Consider the following 9,489-nt stretch of genomic DNA (forward strand, 5'->3'; position numbering starts at 1 on the left):
AACACTTTCTGAAAAGTACTAAAACCTCCAGTTTTAGACATTTACGTAAACCTTTCCATTTTTTTTTTTTGCAATTATACTCTTCAATACACAATATAAAACACCATATCTTTAAAAACAATTAAAGTTCTGTGTTTGCTGCTATAAAACCTGAGTTGGAAGTTTTTGAGATTGGAGTATTATTAAATATTTTTGTCTCATACTGATTTACTATGTCAAAGTTTGCAATTATCTTCATATAAAGAGCATTTAAAACAGCCAATAAAGTTTTGTAGGTATCATCACTGTAGGACTTTATGTTTGTCTGTTTTTTTTTACTTGCTTCCGAATCTACCGCTGCCATTTGTCTGTTACTTTTTTTTATATGTGAGGCATAATTTCCATCCATACTCCAAGCATTGATCAACTTCTTCAATATGAATCAATCTCATAGTCTGATTTCAAGCCTTGGCAAATAACTGAGAAAACACCACTATTAAAGGACACATTTTTAAGATGTCATCATGTAGACGTCTTACAAAGTATTTTACAGTATTTTTAAAATACAAGACCCTAAAGTAGTCTCTACTAGTCTTGAACACCTTGCTTGTTTGGATCAGCTGTGTTTGATTAGGGTTGCAGCAAAACTGTTCCCAAAAGTTCTTCAGTTCGATGTATAATGTCAGAGCAAATCATGTAAAACGAGATTTCTTTGTATCCTTACATTACAAAATGGCCATTTATAGGAATATCAGTTAAGACAAGTCACAATATGTGACCCTTTTCTATAATCATTAGGATATTAAAGGGATAGTTCACCCAAAAATTTTATTGGCTCACTATTTACTCACCCTTAAATGGTTACAGTCAGGGGCATCGCTAGACCCAATTTACTGGGGCACGTGCCCCAGTAAAAATCTCCAGTGCCCCAGTAAATGCATTGAGATATGATTTACTTCATATGCAAGTGTATTTAATATAAGTGGTAATTACGAAATAAAGACGTTATTCTCTATGTGCAACCGAACCAACGCTAGTGAAAGCAATGTGTTTAATCAAAAAGCAAACTGATGCATCTCCGCGTGTGCGCAGAGAACCTGGTCGCCTCGATGCTCTTCTGCTGGTGCGAGTCCAGGTAGTTAATATGCTCGCCAAAAAAGTAGGCTACTTGCTTGTCACGCGCTGCTCATGCGTTGTAAAACCGGCGTAACAGCCTTTTTTGTTTAGCTAGTCGACAAAACTAAAGTTTAAACAATATGATGGTGATCTTACTAAGCATGCCTCCTGATAGATTTTTTTGTATGAAGCAAAAAGGAGGGATGAGGAGTCAGGGAGGTAAAGACTTAATAAACCTAATTCTCTGCCATGTGTCAAGTCTAAGACAACAGATAATTCTATAAAACATATTTATTTGTATTTTATTGAATTGTCTATAGAATTTCACTCAAATGAAAGTAATATTTATGCAAAAGATTTCTTAAATGATCTAAGCATCACTCCAGTTGTGTCTAAACATTGTTTTTTAGTTACATTTAAGATTATTTAGAATAATAATTGTATAATAACAACAATACTTTTATTTATAATAAATATTTATTAAAAAAACAATATATATATATATAGGGGGGGGATGGGTGCCCCAGTAGAGCTTTATGTCTAGCAACGCCCCTGGTTACAGTATAAACCTTTACAAGTTTCTGTCTTCTGTTGAACACAACATAAGATATTTAGAAAAAAGCTGAAAAACGGTAACCATTGACTTTCATTATAGGAAAAACATACTATGAAAACTAATGGTTACAGGTTTCCAACATTTTTCAAAATATCTTCCTTTGTGTTCAACATAAGAAAGAAACTCTAACGAGTTTGGATAAGTGCAAATAAGTGCAAGAGCAAATGGGTGAACTGTGAAATGTTACAGGAGGACATCTTGCACATTTCATTACTATAAATACATCAAAACCTTTTGTTATTAGTAATTTGCATTGCCAAGAACTTAATTTGGACAACTTTAAAAGAGATTTTCTCAGTATTTTAATTTTTTGGTTTTGTTCTGAACCCTCAGATTGTAGATTTCCAAATAGTTGTATCTCAGGCAAATATTGTCATAATAAAAAAGCTTTAAGTATAATCTGAAATGCTAAATTAAATCATTTTATTCAGGACTATTTTTAACCTATCAAAATCAGTTTACATGATAAATCTAGTTTTTGCGAGTAACACTAGATAGTAATCATCTTATGTGGAAACAGCTTTAATAACACTTTTCGCTCTGTGCATTAATCTTCATTGTGTCAGTGGAGATCAGTGAATGTTTCCTTCTTATTGTCCTTCATCAGGGCTGGACATCTTCTCTGTTTGACCTCCTGCCCCTATAATAACAATTAAGTCCCAGTGTGTGAAGAAGCTCACGCAGACACACTCATTACCATATTATTTACCTGTCTGGGTACTGAGAGCCGGTCCACCCTCCCCCAAACCCACGGTCACCCCTACACGTTCAAAGAAACACTTATTTGTGGCGTAATCCTGTCCTATTCATTAATTTTCCTACGACATTCCCTTATTTATCAGGGGTTGGCACAGCAGAATGAACCGACAACTATTCTGGCATATGTTTTACGCAGCGGATGCCCTTCCAGCCACAATTCAGCACTGGGAAGACCCTGAAGTAAGCATAGACATTTTATTGTATTTTTGAGGTAACTTACTGGCAGCACGGTTGCTAGCAATTTACCTCAACTGCCCCTTTTCAGGAATGTGCCTGTAAATGTGCAGAGCTCTACTGCAATTCTAATTTACAGTAAAATAGCCTTACCGCAAAGTCCTTTTTATGGTAAAATACCCTTTAAATATGGAGGTTTTTTTTCTTCCATTCAGCATAAATAAAACATTCTCAAAGCAGTAGGCTATCTTACACTGAGCTTCCGCTGACCGCCTAGAGCTCAGAGTTGACATTTTTAAAGACGCGCTATCTTTAAACATGAATTGCCGATTTGACTTTAAAATAACTATATTCTCACTTTAAAAACTCTTAAAACTTGATTTTGTGGCATAATAGACCAGTATTTTATTTTATTTAGTGGATTTCCTGTCCGCCATTAACAGTTCTCATGTTTTCAGTGCAGCACATGTGAGTTGCTATGATAACTACAAACGTTTAGGAGAAGCGCATTTATTTTGAACTCTGATCAAAATGGACTGGAACTACTTGAGCGTTTCAACGAATACACCCTCCAGCCAATCAGAATCAAGAATTTCAACAGACCATGGAATAAAAGTCTGTACTGCACTTCAATAATGCCACTTAAACTGGAAAACTCCAGGTCTTCAGCCGCCGTTCCACTGCACACGACATTTGGACACGACTGTCGGAATAGGCCCCCTTGTGGCAGTCGCACAGAAATTTCAGTTTTGTCGTGCACCATAGGAAGAGAAGCAGTTCTCGCAGTGTCCGAAACAAAGAAGTGCAAAAGCCTTTATTCTCTGTGGGTTCACCATTGGAGGGAATGTGAACACAGCATTAAAATATAATACTTTTAATACTCATTTCAAGAGTTCACACTTAGCTGATGATTCATCAATAGCTTGTTTGACATGCTGTCCCGGGAGAGAGCCCCGAGCTCAAGGGATCCTCGAGCCCGGGGCTTCCTCCCGTTTGCAGAGCGAGAGGGGAGCCTGAGCTCGGTGGATCTCAGAACTCCCCGTCTGCAGTAGCTAAGGGAACACGTGAGGAAAAAAGAAGGGGCTAGACAAATGTTTCATTGTTATGCATGATGTATATTTTTTGGATGGGAGGAAACCGGAGAACCCGGGGAAAACCCACGCGGACACGGGGAGAACATACAAACTCCTCACAGAAACACCTACCGACCTGGCAGGACCAGGGTTGGCAGTGTTCTTGCTGTGGGGCTAACAGTGCTAACCACTGGGCCTCCGTGCCGCCCGATCTAAGGTTAAGGAGGAGAATGGGGAGGAAGGGGGGTTTCTTCCAAACGAAGATAAGGTGGACTGAAAACTGTGGTTATTTATAGTAGCTTATGGCTCATATGATTGGACGATACTGATTAGCTTAATACGAGACCGGCTGTGATAAATCATAAGCACGTGATCCTCTCGAAATTAGTTTATTAATAAACCTCACTTATGAATAGAAATGTTTTTTTAATATAGACTTTTTTCTGATAAAAAAAAATAACGAAAAATACAGTATTTCTCAGCTCGTGCGCACTGAAATTCATGATTGCCATCAATCTATGCTGAGAGATCGCTGGTGAACTACAAACCCATAATGAACTACAATTCTCTACATTTCGCTTTGCACACACTGGGCTCCATTTTCATGATAACGGGTTTCAGCTGTGTGTGTGATTAATGAAAATGGAGTCCAGTGTGTGCAAAGCGGAATGTAGGGAATTGTAGTTCATTATGGGTCTGTAGTTCACCAGCGATTTCTCAACATAGATTGATGGCAATCATGACACTAAAATTCATCATACCCGGTCGGCCGGTCGCATACGATTTAGTCGCAGGAGTTTAAATATTTCAACGTATCCACAGCTCAATTCAGATCTGAATTTTCCGCATACAGAGATGTTCGAAACTCCCGTACTACTCTCCATTGGAAATGAATGCCTTCTGGTACGTTGCTTGTCGTTTGTCGTGTGCAGTGGAAAGTACGCGTTAGTCCATTTCTGTTTAGTTCGATTATGACTTTAGTCAGATTAAGATCATCAAAAATCTGTTTACATGGAGAACTCTTAATCAGAGGATTGTCCTAATCATATTAAAATCAGAGTATTGGTGTCCATGTAAACATACTCACTGATAATAATCAGAAATCAGCACGTTGGGATGTTTTCTGTGTTCTGGCCTGTATCTCAACTTCACACTTGTATCTTCAGTGCAGTAAATCTAGATGCGCGTCTCAAACACAAGCAGCGTTATCTCTCTTCCTCTGCCGCATCTGAGCAGAAGATGTGTGGATGGACTTATCGGAGCTGATGCTGAAGTGTGCTGGACCGCAGGCCTTTTTTTAGGCAACTCTGAAAGTGTTTGAAGACACTCCGACCACAACATTGTCCAGACCCTCTTTGTGGAGAAGCTGCAGTCACAGGGGGGAAACTTCTCCACAGGTTTAAAAGCTTTTATTATCAGAAGAGGGACCGGCACTTCAGAAACGCTCCTTTAATCTGAGAGGATGCAACGACACTCGGCAAGCAATCATCGCTGAAGATTGGGACATTTTAAAATGCTTAATGTGAAAAGCGCTTAATGTACTTAAACATCGACCAGAGAAAGCCTAATTACTGTCAAAATATACTTGTAATTAACACTAACTAGGTCAATAAAGTACACACAAAATCAAAACTAACCATATTAATTTTGTTAGCTCACATTGCTAGTTTTGTGGTGAAGAATTAATCTGTGCATGCCATTAAGAAGAAAAAAATAGTTTGCTCTTGTAGTCTTTAATTGAAATCTGAAAATGCACTTCCCGTTTGTTTTCAGTTCAATTCTCAGATTAGGTCTGTCTGAGGTATTGGGTGTGGCTAACGTCCTTCCAGCTGTCAGTTTTGACAACAAACAGAAATGGTGAGCAGGAGGAGTCTGCTAGGTTGTATTAACTCTCCTTAAACCCTTTTCCCCATCTTTCTGAATGAACTGCCTATTTCACTATGTCCGATCAGGTCGCAGTAGAAAAAAACAAGCTGGTTATTTACAGAAGCTAAGCAGGGGATGGGAGACTATGTGGGAAAACTAGGTTGCTGTTGGAAGTGGTGTTAGTAAGGCCAGGAGGAGCCACTCAAACTGTGGTCTTTGTGAGTCCTAATGCCCCAGTAAAGTGAAGGGGACACTACACTGTCAGTGGGCAGCGTCTTTCGGATGAGACGTTAAACTGAGACTCTCTGTGGTCAATAAAAATCCCATGGCTCTTCTTATCAATGAGTACGGGTGTAACCCCAGTGTCCTGGCCAAATTCCCTCTATCAGCCATTATCCATCATGGCCTCCCAATCATCCGCATCCACCGAATTGGCTCTATCACTGTCTCTCCACTCCACCTATAGCTGGTGTGTGGTGAGCGCACTGGTGCTGTTGTCCTATGGCTGCTGTCACATCATCCAAGTAGATACTGCACACTGGTGGTGGTGTGGAGAGAACCCCCTCATGATTGTGAAGCGCTTTGGGTGTATGGCCATACAAGATAAATGCGATATATCCATAAACATTACTTACTTCTGTCAGCTAAGAAAAGGAAACTGAGGCTAAAATTCGCACAGGCTCTCAATTTCTGCTGTGACATTCGGACGGTCGGGTCAGAATTTTGCGTCAACAACCTGAAAGCATGGATCCATCCTGCCTTGTATCAACAGTTCAGGCTGGTGGTGGTGGTGTAATGGTGTGGGGGATATTTTCTTGGCACTCTTTGGGCCCATTAGTACCAATTGAGCAATACCAATTGAATTGTTGCTGACCATGTCCATCCCTTTATGACCACAGTGTCTCCATCTTCTGATGGCTACTTCCAGCAGGATAACTCGCCGTGTCATAAAGCGTGAATCATCTCAGACTGATTTCTTGAACATGACAATGAGTTCACTGTACTCAAATGGCCTCCACAGTAACCAGCTCTCAATCCAATAAAGCACCTTTGGGATGTGGTGGAGATTCGCATCATGGATGTGCAACCAACAAATCTGCAGCAACTGTGTGATGCTATCATGTCAATATGGAGCAAAATCTCTGAGGAATATTTCCAGTAGCTTGTTGAATCTATGCCACGAACGATTAAGCCAGTTCTGAAGGCAAAAAGTAAAGTGTAAGTACTAAAGTGGCCGGTGAGAGCATTTTTTTGCTAATGCATGCTCCGTATCAACAGCCAAGTTACATTTATTAAAATAAAAATATAATGAGCATAATTTTTGACGTCAGACTTGTGCATTCAATCAGATTTCAGGGTCTAAAAAATGATCAGATGTAAATGCTGCAGTCAGCGCAATAGCCTAGTAGTTAGCACGTAAACATAATGGTGCAGTAGCACTTCAAGGTGTCCCGAGTTCGAATCCCTGCTCGAGGACATTTCCCTACCCCCCCTTTTTCTCTCTCCAACTTCACTTCCTGTCAAAATACTGTCCTATCTAATAAAGGCAAAAGGCCAAAAAGCTGGAAATTTGATCCTTAAACTCAAGACCTGCTTTGACTGAACTTCAGAACAACGAGCATTTAGTCATGAGTTTTTCAAGAAGCTCGCCGGTCCTATTAAGGATGCCCCAACCTGCACCTGTGTTTGTGCTCCAGCTCCTTCACCTTTCTTTCTTTTTCCGCAGTGTATTTATTTTTACTGCACATCCATATCCTTAAACCCTCCTAACTGTTCAGGCCATCGAGAAGCTCTTAAGTGGATGAGCGAGTGTTAACCGTGTCTTTTCAAACCTTGACATTTAATACTCAATATAAATCTCTCCAGAGACCTGTTATTTTTTCAAGAATGTAATTACATACTTTCAAATAAAACTTGAAAGGGCCCAACAAGTTTTAAAACACAGTGTGTGCTCTCTGGACGGCGGGAAGGAATTCCAAGCAGTTGGAATATGCTAACATCTCAGTGTGTGTGAACCACGGGCCCTTGGCAGGACAACACAGTACTCGCGGCTTCAGACCTCACTAGATATACAAAATATAGAGACAATTAATCCACGTAGCGCTCAAGTAGCAACCCGACTACCATGAAAATACACTGCGTGAGTGTTTGAGCTGAAGCGACCGCAATTGACAGTCACTTGTTTTGACCTAAAATGAATCAAGCATGAAGAGAATGCGACAATACAATCAGCTTTAGGCTATGTCTACACGTACACAGGTATTTTTATAAACAGAGTTTCCCCAGTCTTCGTTTAAAAAAATATATCTCTGTCCACATGAATATGGTCAAATGCTTTGTGGTGCACTGTTAAGGGCATGCCCAATCAACAGGGGGCGATCAAAGTCTTTTATGATGGGTTCACACCAAACACTGAATTAAGTATTTGTACACTGCATACAAGTCAATGCAAACGTGAGAAGAGAGATGGATTACTGTTCTACTGACGCAGAATATGTAAAGCTTTTGGTGCAAATGTGCGAAATTCACCTCAATCACATCTTCAGCGTTTGGTGTGAACTCAGTCATGTTGGCCAATCAGAAAGGATAAAACAGCAGGCACTCTGATGCCATGAGGCAAAAACTCTGGTTGTAGTGTCCACATGACCACACAGTACCTGGAGTTTCTGAAAACCTTCACCTTTTTTTTTAGAAAGTTTCGGTTTCAGTCACCTGACACTGTGTTTTTGTATTGACAAACTGCGAAACCACATAGGAAACAACTGTTTTTGAAAATACCCATGTTCATGTGGACATCAAGGGGGGTGATATTTAGATTTGTCATGATCGAGAGTTTTACAAGAATCCTTCATGGCCACTAGGGTTACATGATACTGGAATTTAGTACCAATCGATACTGAAATTTTAAAAACGTCTATTTCCTGCTAACATTTAAGCGCTGATTAGCGCGTTCTTCCTAAACAGAGCTGATTTGCCATTGTGTTCACGTGCACAACAGAAATGACTGTGCTTGGCTGTGAAGGTCATTAGTTCACCAAACTCACCGCTGTTTACTGTTGGCCCATTTCCACTGAGTGGTATGGTACGGTTTGGTACGCTTTTATGGCTGTTTCCACTGTGAAAGGGTGCTTTCACATCTGTAGTTCGCTTCATTTGGTCCGGACCAAGGGCAACAAATGATACATTGTAGCATTTTCTGCTGTCTTTGGGTCCTTTTCACACCACACTGATTGCTTTGGTCAGAACCAGAACCAAAATGCAGTCATGTGACAAAATCCACATCACTCATTGGCCAGATGTTGTTGAACATATTAAACTGCTTTTCGATTGGTCAGAATTCACGTGCGGGAAAATGCCAATGGAACTCCCGCAAGTAACAAACCGGCAGACACAAAATGTCGTTTTTGACTATGGAGATACGACTGCGCTGACTGATTGTATCATAGTATACTATATAGTTTGTATACATCACTTCAGACAAACTATACATTTCGAAAATGAAGTGTGGCTGCGGCTGGAAAACAATGATTTAATGCATTGCAAACAGTGAAGGTGCATCGTACATCACTTCAGGTGGAGGCGTGAATTAATTTAGCTAAACTGCGACATGGTCATCTTCCGTAGATATTACCAACGATCCATCAGATAATGTTTTTCCCTCCCTCTCTCTCTCTCTCTCTCTCTGTTTAAAATTGTTGGTAAAGCGCTGTCAACAAATATTTTTCCTCCACATCCCATAATGCACAGCGCATCGGCCTAGGGCAGCTGGATTAGTCCAATAAGGCGCAGTACTTTTTGCGGTTGGGTCTGTTTTAGTTCTAATTATATTCTCACCACAAATGAACCGCTCCAATGTTTGTTTGAAAGCATACTGAGACCACCTCTTCATGGAGGTCTCGGTATGCT

The sequence above is a fragment of the Danio aesculapii genome, chromosome 17, assembly GCF_903798145.1.
Source record: "Danio aesculapii chromosome 17, fDanAes4.1, whole genome shotgun sequence".
In the NCBI taxonomy this organism is placed as follows: Eukaryota; Metazoa; Chordata; class Actinopteri; order Cypriniformes; family Danionidae; genus Danio; species Danio aesculapii.